Here is a 10,388-nt window from a genome sequence, read left to right on the forward strand (position 1 = left end):
GGACGTTGGAAGGTTCACTTCAGTAGTACCAAAGAGATCCTTGCCAGGCGGGAAATCAGTCTCGAAATGGTGGACGGAAATTCCAGCAAAAAACGAAAACCTCTGCGGAATTGCTCCATAGACCCCGTTCAGCTAAGAAGTCAAACTGAGCATGCTCACAGGAGTTGGCCTGGCCTCAACTACGGTTCAACAACAGTTTGTATATTTTGCCGACGTAGGTTACATGGTGTTACCTTATCCTGATTTCTGCCTCTCGACCGTGGTCGTGAGGCTCAGGGGAGCTGCTTCACCTGCTAGCTCCTGGGCCAGAACGGCTTCAGCTTTTCCACCCGTTCTGGGGTAATACCCAAACTTTAGTTCATTTCCACCGCAAAGACGGGTCAAAGGCAGGATTACCTCGAAGTACTGGGTGTTTATTGCAGACAGCTTGGGCATAACACAAAAATAAAACCGAGTGGCCGTGTTAAATAAAAGAAAAAGGAGCGGAGGAGCGAGAGAGGAAACTTTACGTGCTGCTCGAGGCTGCAGCACACGGCGACTACTACAACATGCCCTACAATATCCACACTGCAATGCATTTCCAAAGCATTAACCCCTTACATTCCCAACACTACCCCCACTCTGGATGGTGATTAAACCTAACACCACTCCAGCACTATTTCTCTGGTACACATGGACATCAAATTCAAGACATTGAGTTACCCCTTTTTTTTTCAGTCTCTTAAGGCAATCTTAACTCCACTGAACGGAGCAAGCAGTCCATACACTCCTTTTGCAATGGCTTGAGTATAGTTGAGGTTGATGGGTAGCACAGTGTTAGGAGCTTTTGGTCCAAAGTAGGAAGAGAAGGAAGATGAGCCAGTATTTTCCAGTGCTTAAACAGTCCAGACTGAGCAGACATACACTCCCCTGTGTGTGCGAGTCCCTGATAGCTCTTGTTTCTGAAAAAGAAGAGGTTACAAGAGTACTTACAACTTAAAACAACTCTCTCTTATTATACTTAAGATGGCTTATCTGATATAACATGGCTCTCATCTCATACTACTCAAACATATGTATATACGCTTTAAACGCCTCCTCTTACAAAAAAAAAAAAACGGACCACTCAACCAAAAGTTTGCACAAAAGTACACAATTATGCATTTTGTTTCACAGTTAACAATACTTCTCAGGGTTTTTTTTTTCTTTTTTTTTAACAGTAACATTTTCATTTTTTTTTTTCTTTTTGCAGAACAGAAATTTCTTTGAACTGTCTTTCTCTGGCTCTTCTTTTTTTTTTCAACAGTTTACAGTTCCGGTTAAAGTACTGGTTTCAGTTCAGTTCAAGAGACTAACCAGTCCCCAAATCTTTTGGGTGGTTTAATGTTTCTCTTGGGTCTTTTGGCTGTTGGACCTACAACAAGGTTACTCACAGTCCATGTTTGTCCTTGTTGCACTGTGCTACCCCCACTAGACTGAAGTTCATCTGAACCTTCAGGGCTTGGAAGGGCAGACGAAGGGAAATCAACAACATGGTCTGTGTTGTCACAGCTTGGTTTGTCTGAGAACAGGCTGGGCAGATCCAGTTCAGAGGTGAAAGTGTCATCCTCGAGAGCAGGTGGTAAAGCTTCCACTGGCCGCCATGCTTCGGCATACTGGTGCACCCAAGAGGTGTCTAGTGGAGTGCGAGAGTGGTAGGGCTTGAGCTTGTCGTGATGAACCACCTTCACTTTTGTTTTTGGATTTTTCTGAATCCGATACACCAGATTGTCCAGCTGTCCTAAGATGAAGTAAGGTCCCTCATACGATGGGAGGAACTTTCTGACTTTGTTCCGCACACGCTTGGTTCCTTTAACCAGATGCCATACTGCGTCACCAATATTGTAACAGGTCTTGTGGGCATTCTTGTCATACTGCTTCTTTGCACGCTTGACAGACTCACCCAGTGCTTCTCTTGCGATCCTGTGAGCGAGTTCCAGCCTGTCTCAAAGTTGTGCAACATACTCTGGAGGTGTCTTGGCACTTTCATGGTCAGGTGGCAATCCAGCCACAAGGTCAATTGGCTCTGTCAGTTCCCTCCCAAAAAGCATCATATTCGGGGTCAGTCCACTCGAACTGTGCTTGGTGGCTCTGTAGGCCATGACAGCTAATGGAGTCATCAGGTCCCAATCCCAATGACATCATTCTGCAGTTGTGGCTAGAATCTTTTGGAGTGTGGCATTAAATCGCTCCACTTGTCCGTCAGACTATGGTCTAAATGGGGTGGTATGAGTCTTCTCAATTCCCAGAAGCTCACACATTCTTTGGAAGACATCAGATTCAAAATTAGACCCTTGGTCACTGTGAAGGGTTTGGGGCGCTCTGTAGTGACACACCCGCTCGGCAGTAAGAACTTCAGCCACCGTGACGGCTTGGTCATTGGGCAATGGATAGGCCTCCACCCACTTGGTGAAATAATCTTGGGCCACCAAAATGTAACGATTATGGCATTCAGTTTCATTCATCGGCCCCATCAGGTCAATGGCGATCCTTTCCATTGGTGCACCCACACGTACGGTACCCATAGGTGCTTGAGGTTTCTTGGAGGGGCGGCCTTGACAGCACAGCTGGTACATGTGTGACACCAGAGAGTGACATCTTCCCTCATTTGGTACCAGTAGTAGCGTGTCTGTATCCGCGCCAAAGTCCGTTCCACACCAAAATGTCCACCCACTGGACCATCATGCATCTGCTTCAGAACAGCTTGCCGGAAAACACGAGGTAGAACAATTTGTGGACGGAACACAGCCTCATTAGTGGAATAGAAGCGTCATAGGAGAACACCATCTCGCATGTAAAGTCTCTTCCACTGGCTCCAATAAGCTTTAGTGGCTGGCCCTAAAGGTGACACATCCACCCAGGTGGGGCGCTCGCCTCCTTCCTCCAGCCATCGCCAGACTGGGGCGATATCAGGATCAGCTTTTTGAGCAGTGCGTAGATCTTCCAGAGTCCAGCCATTAAACAGCATGGTTGGCATGGTGTCAGCTACATAGACTCTCTCCACTGCTGGGGAGCTATCTACACTGGTTTGGCATTTCAGATCTGCTTTAGGGACAACTTCGAATGGTCTGGCTTGAGAGCTAGAGCATGCTCCTACCCCCACTACTCTGAGCTCCGGGGAAGTAACATCACCATGGAGTTCAAAATTGCACTGTACCCCCTGGTGGTGAATCTTGCCATTTCTCTCAGCAGGATCTGTCATGTTGCACGGGCATGTTGGTCGACATGGTCTTCACAACATAACATCCGCATTGTGGTGGTGACGTCCAGGTCGATGCACGACCTTGAAGTCATACTCTGCAAGCTTTTCAAGCCATCTTGCCAGTTGACCCTCAGGCTCCTTCATCTTGACAAGCCACCGCAGACTACAATGGTCAGAACGCACAATGAAGGGCCTTCCTAGAAGGTACTGACGGAAATGTCTGGTGAACTCCACCACTGCGAGTAATTCTCTCCGTGTGGTACAGTAATTCTGTTCAGTGGAAGACAGTCGTCGTCTCCCATAGGCTAGCACACACTCCGCGCCATCTTGCATTTGGGATAAGACTGCTCCAATGCCAAAATTACTGCTGTCTGTGTCGAGAATGAGATCGCCGCTGTCACGTGGGTAGCCCAGGACAGCTGTGGTGGTAAGCGAATTCTTTAGTGTCTCGAAAGCATCTTGGCATTCCGGTGTCCACCAGAAGCGAACATTCTTCTTGATGAGCTCGTGAAGAGGCTTGGCTATGTTTGCAAAATCCTGTACAAATCGTCGATAGTATGCAGCTAAGCCCACGAACTGACGAACTTCAGACACACAAGTAGGCTCGGGCCACTGCTGGACTTTCTGGACCTTTTCTGGGTCTGTGGCGATCCTGTGGCGTACCATTCCAAGATGGCGCCGAGTATGGCTGCCGTGTTGCGAGCTCCCGCTTACTTTTGCAGTTTTTTGTTGTTTTTGTGTTTGTTTTTAACTCTTTTTGCACTAAATGTTACTGGTTTTATCACCTACGACCGACAAACACTTCTGGAAATCAGATCGTCGATCACTCACCGGAAACCGGACTTTGAGTTCCATAACGCCGATCCTTTGTTTGCTAACACTGGAGAGGCGCCACTCATCTGGGCCGCCCGGCCACGCACCCGTCGAAGACGCCGGAAAAGAGGCAAGAGAGCCGGCGTGCTCGTCAGACTCAGACGACGTGCCCATCGGCCGCCTCTTCCCACCATATTACTGGCTAACGTGCAGTCCTTGGAAAACAAGTTGTGTGAGCTTCATGCACGGGTCGCCTTCCAGCGAGAGATCCGGGACTGCAGCGTTATCTGCCTCACAGAAACGTGGTTATCCGATGAGGTCCCTGATAATGCCATCGAACCCGCCGGGTTCTCTCTGCACTGCGCCGATAGAACCAAGCAGCTCTCCGGGAAAAGCAAAGGAGGAGGTGTATGTTTTCTGATCAATAACGCTTGGTGTGATCGGAGGAATGTACATTTCATCGAGTCTTTCTGCTCGCCGGATTTGGAATTTCTCATCGTGTTTTGCCGGCCGGCGTGGCTGCCCCGTGAGATAATGGGACTCTGTCTGGCCGCGGTGTACATCCCCCCGCAGGCGGACTCGGACCTCGCGCTCGGGAAGCTACACGAGGCTATCAGCAAGCAGATGACCGCGCGCCCGGAGGCTGCACTTATTGTTGCGGGGGACTTTAATCGGAATAACTTGCGAACCTACTGTCCGACATTATTCCAGCACGTAACATGTTTCACTCGGAAAGACAGGATTTTAGACCATGTTTACTCCAGCATCCGGAACTGTTACAAATCCCTCCCCCGACCCCCGTTCGGCAAATCAGATCACTCCTCCATCCTGCTCCTGCCCACCTATAGGCAGAAGCTGAAACGGGGGCCGGTCACTACCAGGGAGGTGCGCCGCTGGTCTGACCAATCAGATGCTATGCTGCAGGATTGTTTTGATCATGTGGACTGGGAAATGTTCCGTGATTCGTCGGGCAGCGTGGACGAGTACGCAGACACAGTCACCGCCTTCATACGCAAGTGTGTGGATGACGTAGTGCCCTGCAGACAAGTCCGCGTTTACCCCAATCAGAAGCCCTGGCTGAACTGTGAGTTTCGCTCCGCCCTCAGCGCACGCAGCGCTGCATTCAGAGCGGGAAATACGGAGGAGTACAAGCAATCCAACTACGCTCTCCGTAAATCCATCAGAGCAGCTAAACGTGCGTACAGAATGAAAGTGGAAGCACAGTTCAACACAGCCAACACACGAAGCTTATGGCAGGGGTTAAATACAATCTCTGACTATAAAACTGCCTCTCGCACTCTGCCCAGTACCAGCGCTGATCTGCCGGACGAGCTTAATAACTTCTACGCTCGCTTCGACGGAATTCCCGCAGCACCACTGGAGAGCGCCCCGCCCACCGCTGATCCCAACCCCCCCTCCGTCTCCGTAGCTGATGTGTGCAAAGCCTTCAAGAGGGTGAACCCACGCAAGTCAGCAGGACCAGATGGCATTCCCGGGAGAGTGCTTAAAGCTTGCTACAGGGAACTAGCAGGAGTTTTTGCAGACATCTATAACACCTCACTGTCTCTCTCGGTCGTGCCAGCTAGTTTCAAACTAGCCACCGTTGTGCCAGTTCCAAAGACAGCTAGTATTACCTGTCTGAACGACTGGCGACCTGTTGCCCTGACCTCCATCATAAGCAAATGCTTTGAGAGGCTGGTCAGGGATATCATCTGTTCCTCACTGCCTGCCACCCTGGACCCACTGCAATTTGCATATAGGCGGAATAGATCCACCGACGATGCAATCGCCCTGACCCTGCACACTGCCCTCTCCCACCTGGAAAAGAAGGACACGTATGTGAGAATGCTGTTTGTAGACTACAGTTCAGCATTCAACACAATCGTTCCTTCGAGGCTCGACTGCAAGCTCCGGGATCTGGGTCTGAACAGCACACTGTGCAGCTGGATCCTGAACTTCCTGACGGACCGACGGCAGGTGGTAAGGATGGGAAGTATCACATCCTCCTCTTTGACCCTCAACATCGGAGCCCCCCAGGGTTGTGTGCTCAGCCCGCTCCTGTACTCCCTGTACACCCATGACTGCACTGCTAGACACAGCTCCAACGTCATCATAAAGTTTGCTGACGACACAACAGTTGTGGGCCTGATCTCCAACAGCGATGAATCGGCCTACAGAGAGGAGGTTAAAATCCTGGAAAACTGGTGCCAGGAGAATAACCTCTCTCTAAACGTCAGTAAGACCAAGGAGCTGATCGTGGACTTCAGGAAGCAGGAGAGAGTACACCCATCGATTTCCATCAATGGGACTGCGGTAGAGAGGGTCAGCAGCTTTAAGTTTCTCGGTGTTCACATCAGCGAGGACCTGACATGGGCAGTGCACACCTCACAGGTGGTGAAGAAGGCCCACCAGCGCCTCTACTTCCTCAGAAGGCTGAGGAGGTTTGGCCTGAACCCCAGCATCCTTAAGACCTTCTACACCTGCACTGTGGAAAGCATCCTGACGGGCAGCATCACCACCTGGTACGGGAACTGTACTGTTCGTGAGAGGAAATCTCTGCAGAGGGTGGTGCGGACAGCACAGTCCATCACCGGGGTTCAGCTCCCTAACCTATTGGATTTATACACCAGTCGTTGCCTGAGGAAATCCAGAAGGATTATGAAGGACCCCTCCCATCCTAGTCACTGTCTGTTCTCTCAGCTGCCGAGTGGTAGGAGGCTCAGAAGCTTAAAAGCCAGAACCAGTCGGCTCAAAGACAGCTTCTTCCCCCATGCAACCAGGCTATTGAACAGCCAGTAATCACTGCTCTGCCCAGCCCAACCCTTCCCATTACACGTACGTGCACCCACTGTACTCCCGCACTTTACTTGCATAGCTGGACTTTGAATACCTATCCAAAGACAATACTCTCCCCCTGCGCTTCCACTTAACTTCCTGTACCTTGCACTTTACTAAATACTCTGCCACCTACTGTACCATCTTCTACCTCCACACCTAGTGTGATTATTTGCACATCCACATAGCATTGTAATATCCATTACTATATATAGTATATAGTTGATTACACCCACCCTACATTCCCAGTGCAATATTATATGTCTCGGTGCAATATTATTATTTTTAAGTTATTGTGTAAGATTATATGTATATATTTTAGTTAAATTGGTTTTATCTATTCTTCTATCCTATCTATAGTTTTGTTTATCTATGTGTAAATACTGTTCTCTGCATAATTTGTGGAACTCGCACTCAAGTTTTTCACTCACCTGTGTCCCTGTACTCTTGTGATGTGACAATAAATCTGATTTGATTTGATTTGATTTGATTTGATCCCTTGTGCTGAAACGATGTGACCCAGATAAGCTACTTGGCGACGGAAAAGGCAGCTCTTAGCTGGCTTTAACTTCAAGTTGGCTTGGCGGAGCCGGTCGAACACTTGAGAAAGGTGTTGGAGCATTTCTGAGACATCTTTTCCCAGCACTATGATGTCGTCCAGATACACGAGACATGTCTCCCACTGCAGGCCTACCAGGACGCGATCCATCAGGCAATGACGCGTTGCAAAGTCCGAAAGGCATGACATTCCATGTGAATAAGCCTTTCCTGCTACAGAAAGCGGCGGCCTTACGGGCCCTGGGCGTTAGTGCAACTTGCCAGTAACTGGACGCCAGGTCTAAAGTACTGAACCATTTGGCAGTCGAAAGGGTCTCCAGTGTGTCTTGGATGCGCGGAAGAGGATATGCGTCTTTTACAGTACGCGCATTCAGGGCCCTGTAGTCCACACAAAGGCGGTAAGTCTGGTCCTTCTTGCGTACCAATACTATTGGTGACGCCCAGCTGCTGTTGCTTGGTGAAGCCGATCCACCTTCAAGGCTCTGCTGGATCTGCTTATCAGCTTCAATCTGTTTCTCAAAGGCCATTCGTCGCAGCTGCTGTTTCACTGGTGGGCCAGGCAAGGTCTGTATGTCATGCTGGACAAGGCTGGTGCAACCGAGATCAGGCTTGAAGCTAGATCTTTGGGACTTACGAATAGGCTCTACAAATGATGCTGTCTCGTTCTCACCCTCAACTTGTTCTGCACGCTCACGAACAGTAGCCGTTCTCACTCTACGCTGTGTTGTGTGCACACCAGCTTGCATCAGACGAGTAACACTGGCAGCGGCACGTTTTATTGTTTCGTACCTGTGAGCAAGCTCATAAGCTCGTGCCAGCGTGCGTGGACGCTCCTCCAACATCCTCTGGACCATCCCAGCACTATCCATGGCGTTGGTAAACACTTCCACACCGATACTGTCTTGCTCGGCCTCAGAACGATCTGCATACACAATAGACACTTTTTCATAGATATCATCTCTCAGCACATGTAGTAGCTCACCTGGCTTTCGCACTCTTTGCCTCAGCTCAATGCCTATGGCAGCAGCATGTTCTGAAGATGGACCATATGCAGCTTCTATTTCATCCACAATGCGCATGTAGCTCCAGCATGAAGACCTTGGATTTTTGTGGACAACAGCTCCTGCAGCTCCTACCAAACAGAACCTCAACTGGACAGCCATTGTCTTTTCTGACCAATGATTAGCCTCGGCACAGCTCTCAAAGCGATGTAAAAACTCCCTCCATGACCCAGTACCATCAAACTGACCTGGTCGCAGTGTAGGAACTCTCTCTCTGAGCTGCATTTTCACCTTTGCTGTCAGATGAAATGTCGTAATGCACACGTCTGGGCTGCCTGTCACAAGAACTGGACTTTGAATGATTTAGGAGAACATGCTCACTTCCAGAATAAACTCCAGTGGACTTAACATCACAATGGACACATCTACACTGTCCCTGTGGCTGTGCATTCTGAGTTTCAATTCGTGGCATTTCTAGAGTGAACGGTGGAGAAGCTGGCTCTCTACATGACACGAGATAGTAATTAGCATTAACAGGTGTGCTCTCCGTGAAAAACCTGCGCTGAACAGAGCTGAACAGGTTAGCATGCGGTGAATGCGATATCTCCATTACAGGCTGAGAAACATTCCCACAGTTTTCATTTTGGCTCGGCTGTGACTCAATTCCACTATCACACCACTGTGCAGTGTCCTCACACATCCTAAACGGAGTGGTTTCTCTCATTACTTGGTGCGAGTGTGAACTCGTTTGTGCTGGTTCACATGCGCCGGTCTCAACCGGTTTATAGTTACACACTCGGTTGCCGTTTTCGTCATTAACCTGCCTCAACCAGCCTTCAAATGCACTCTGTGACTGTTTACTTTCATTCACGACTGCCAGTGACATGAACGGGTTTGAGCAAGTTGTTACATTCTCAAACTTCTGAGCTGTTTTATCTTTGATAGCTGCCATTTCGTCTCTCTCACTCCGAAACTCACTAAACACTCCGCTAACCACTTTATTAGCCACTCGTGGATGTAACTTTACCAACAGTCCATTTCGCTTTCACAACGTTGGTTTTACTTCGGCAATCCAGTACAGTTTCGGTTTCAATGACTGACCAATGCAGGAGGAAATCCCGGACGAGCCCCCAGTGTTACCTTTTCCTGATTTCTGCCTCTCGACCGTGGTCGTGAGGCTCAGGGGAGCTGCTTCACCTGCTAGCTCCTGGGCCAGAACGGCTTCAGCTTTTCCACCCGTTCTAGGGTAATACCCAAACTTTAGTTCATTTCCACCGCAAAGACGGGTCAAAGGCAGGATTACCTCGAAGTACTGGGTGTTTATTGCAGACAGCTTGGGCATAACACAAAAATAAAACCGAGTGGCCGTGTTAAATAAAAGAAAAAGGAGCGGAGGAGCGAGAGAGGAAACTTTACGTGCTGCTCGAGGCTGCAGCACACGGCGACTACTACAACATGCCCTACAATACCCACACTGCAATGCATTTCCAAAGCATTAACCCCTTACATTCCCAACAATAGTGAGGCCAACATTTAAGTAGAAACTTAATAACGTTAGTTGAGTCAATTACTTTGATATAGTTTATGGCACAATTACATATTTTTTGTTCAGTAGAATTAAAAGTCGTATTAAGCCGAACAATTTCTTGTTTTTACAGTGTATATTTGTCATAAATTCAACACTGTGTTGCTTTGAGATTCAGCAATAAAACACACTGTGCTTTGACAAAGATTTCTTGTCATATAAAGTTGAAATTCCCTACCTTGCTCAAGCAAATGAGCTGGTGACAGCGGACAGTCTTGCTGATCTCTTATTGCACATTTTGCAACAACGAAAATATCTATATTCCTTTGAAGTATTCACTTGCTGATATCATTAAGCTTTACAAAGCATCTAATAATTCCTAAGTGTATATATGTAAACTACAAACATGATGCAAGTATGTTTACATGTATATAAA

General features: G+C 48.4%; 1 pseudogene; it reads right to left on the reverse strand.

Annotated features, from left to right (window-relative positions):
• Positions 1 to 234: 234 nt before the first annotated feature.
• LOC118811080 lies at positions 235 to 9,769 on the reverse strand (annotated as a pseudogene).
• Positions 9,770 to 10,388: the final 619 nt, after the last annotated feature.

The sequence above is a fragment of the Colossoma macropomum genome, unplaced genomic scaffold (genome assembly GCF_904425465.1).
Source record: "Colossoma macropomum unplaced genomic scaffold, Colossoma_macropomum, whole genome shotgun sequence".
Classification (NCBI taxonomy): domain Eukaryota; kingdom Metazoa; phylum Chordata; class Actinopteri; order Characiformes; family Serrasalmidae; genus Colossoma; species Colossoma macropomum.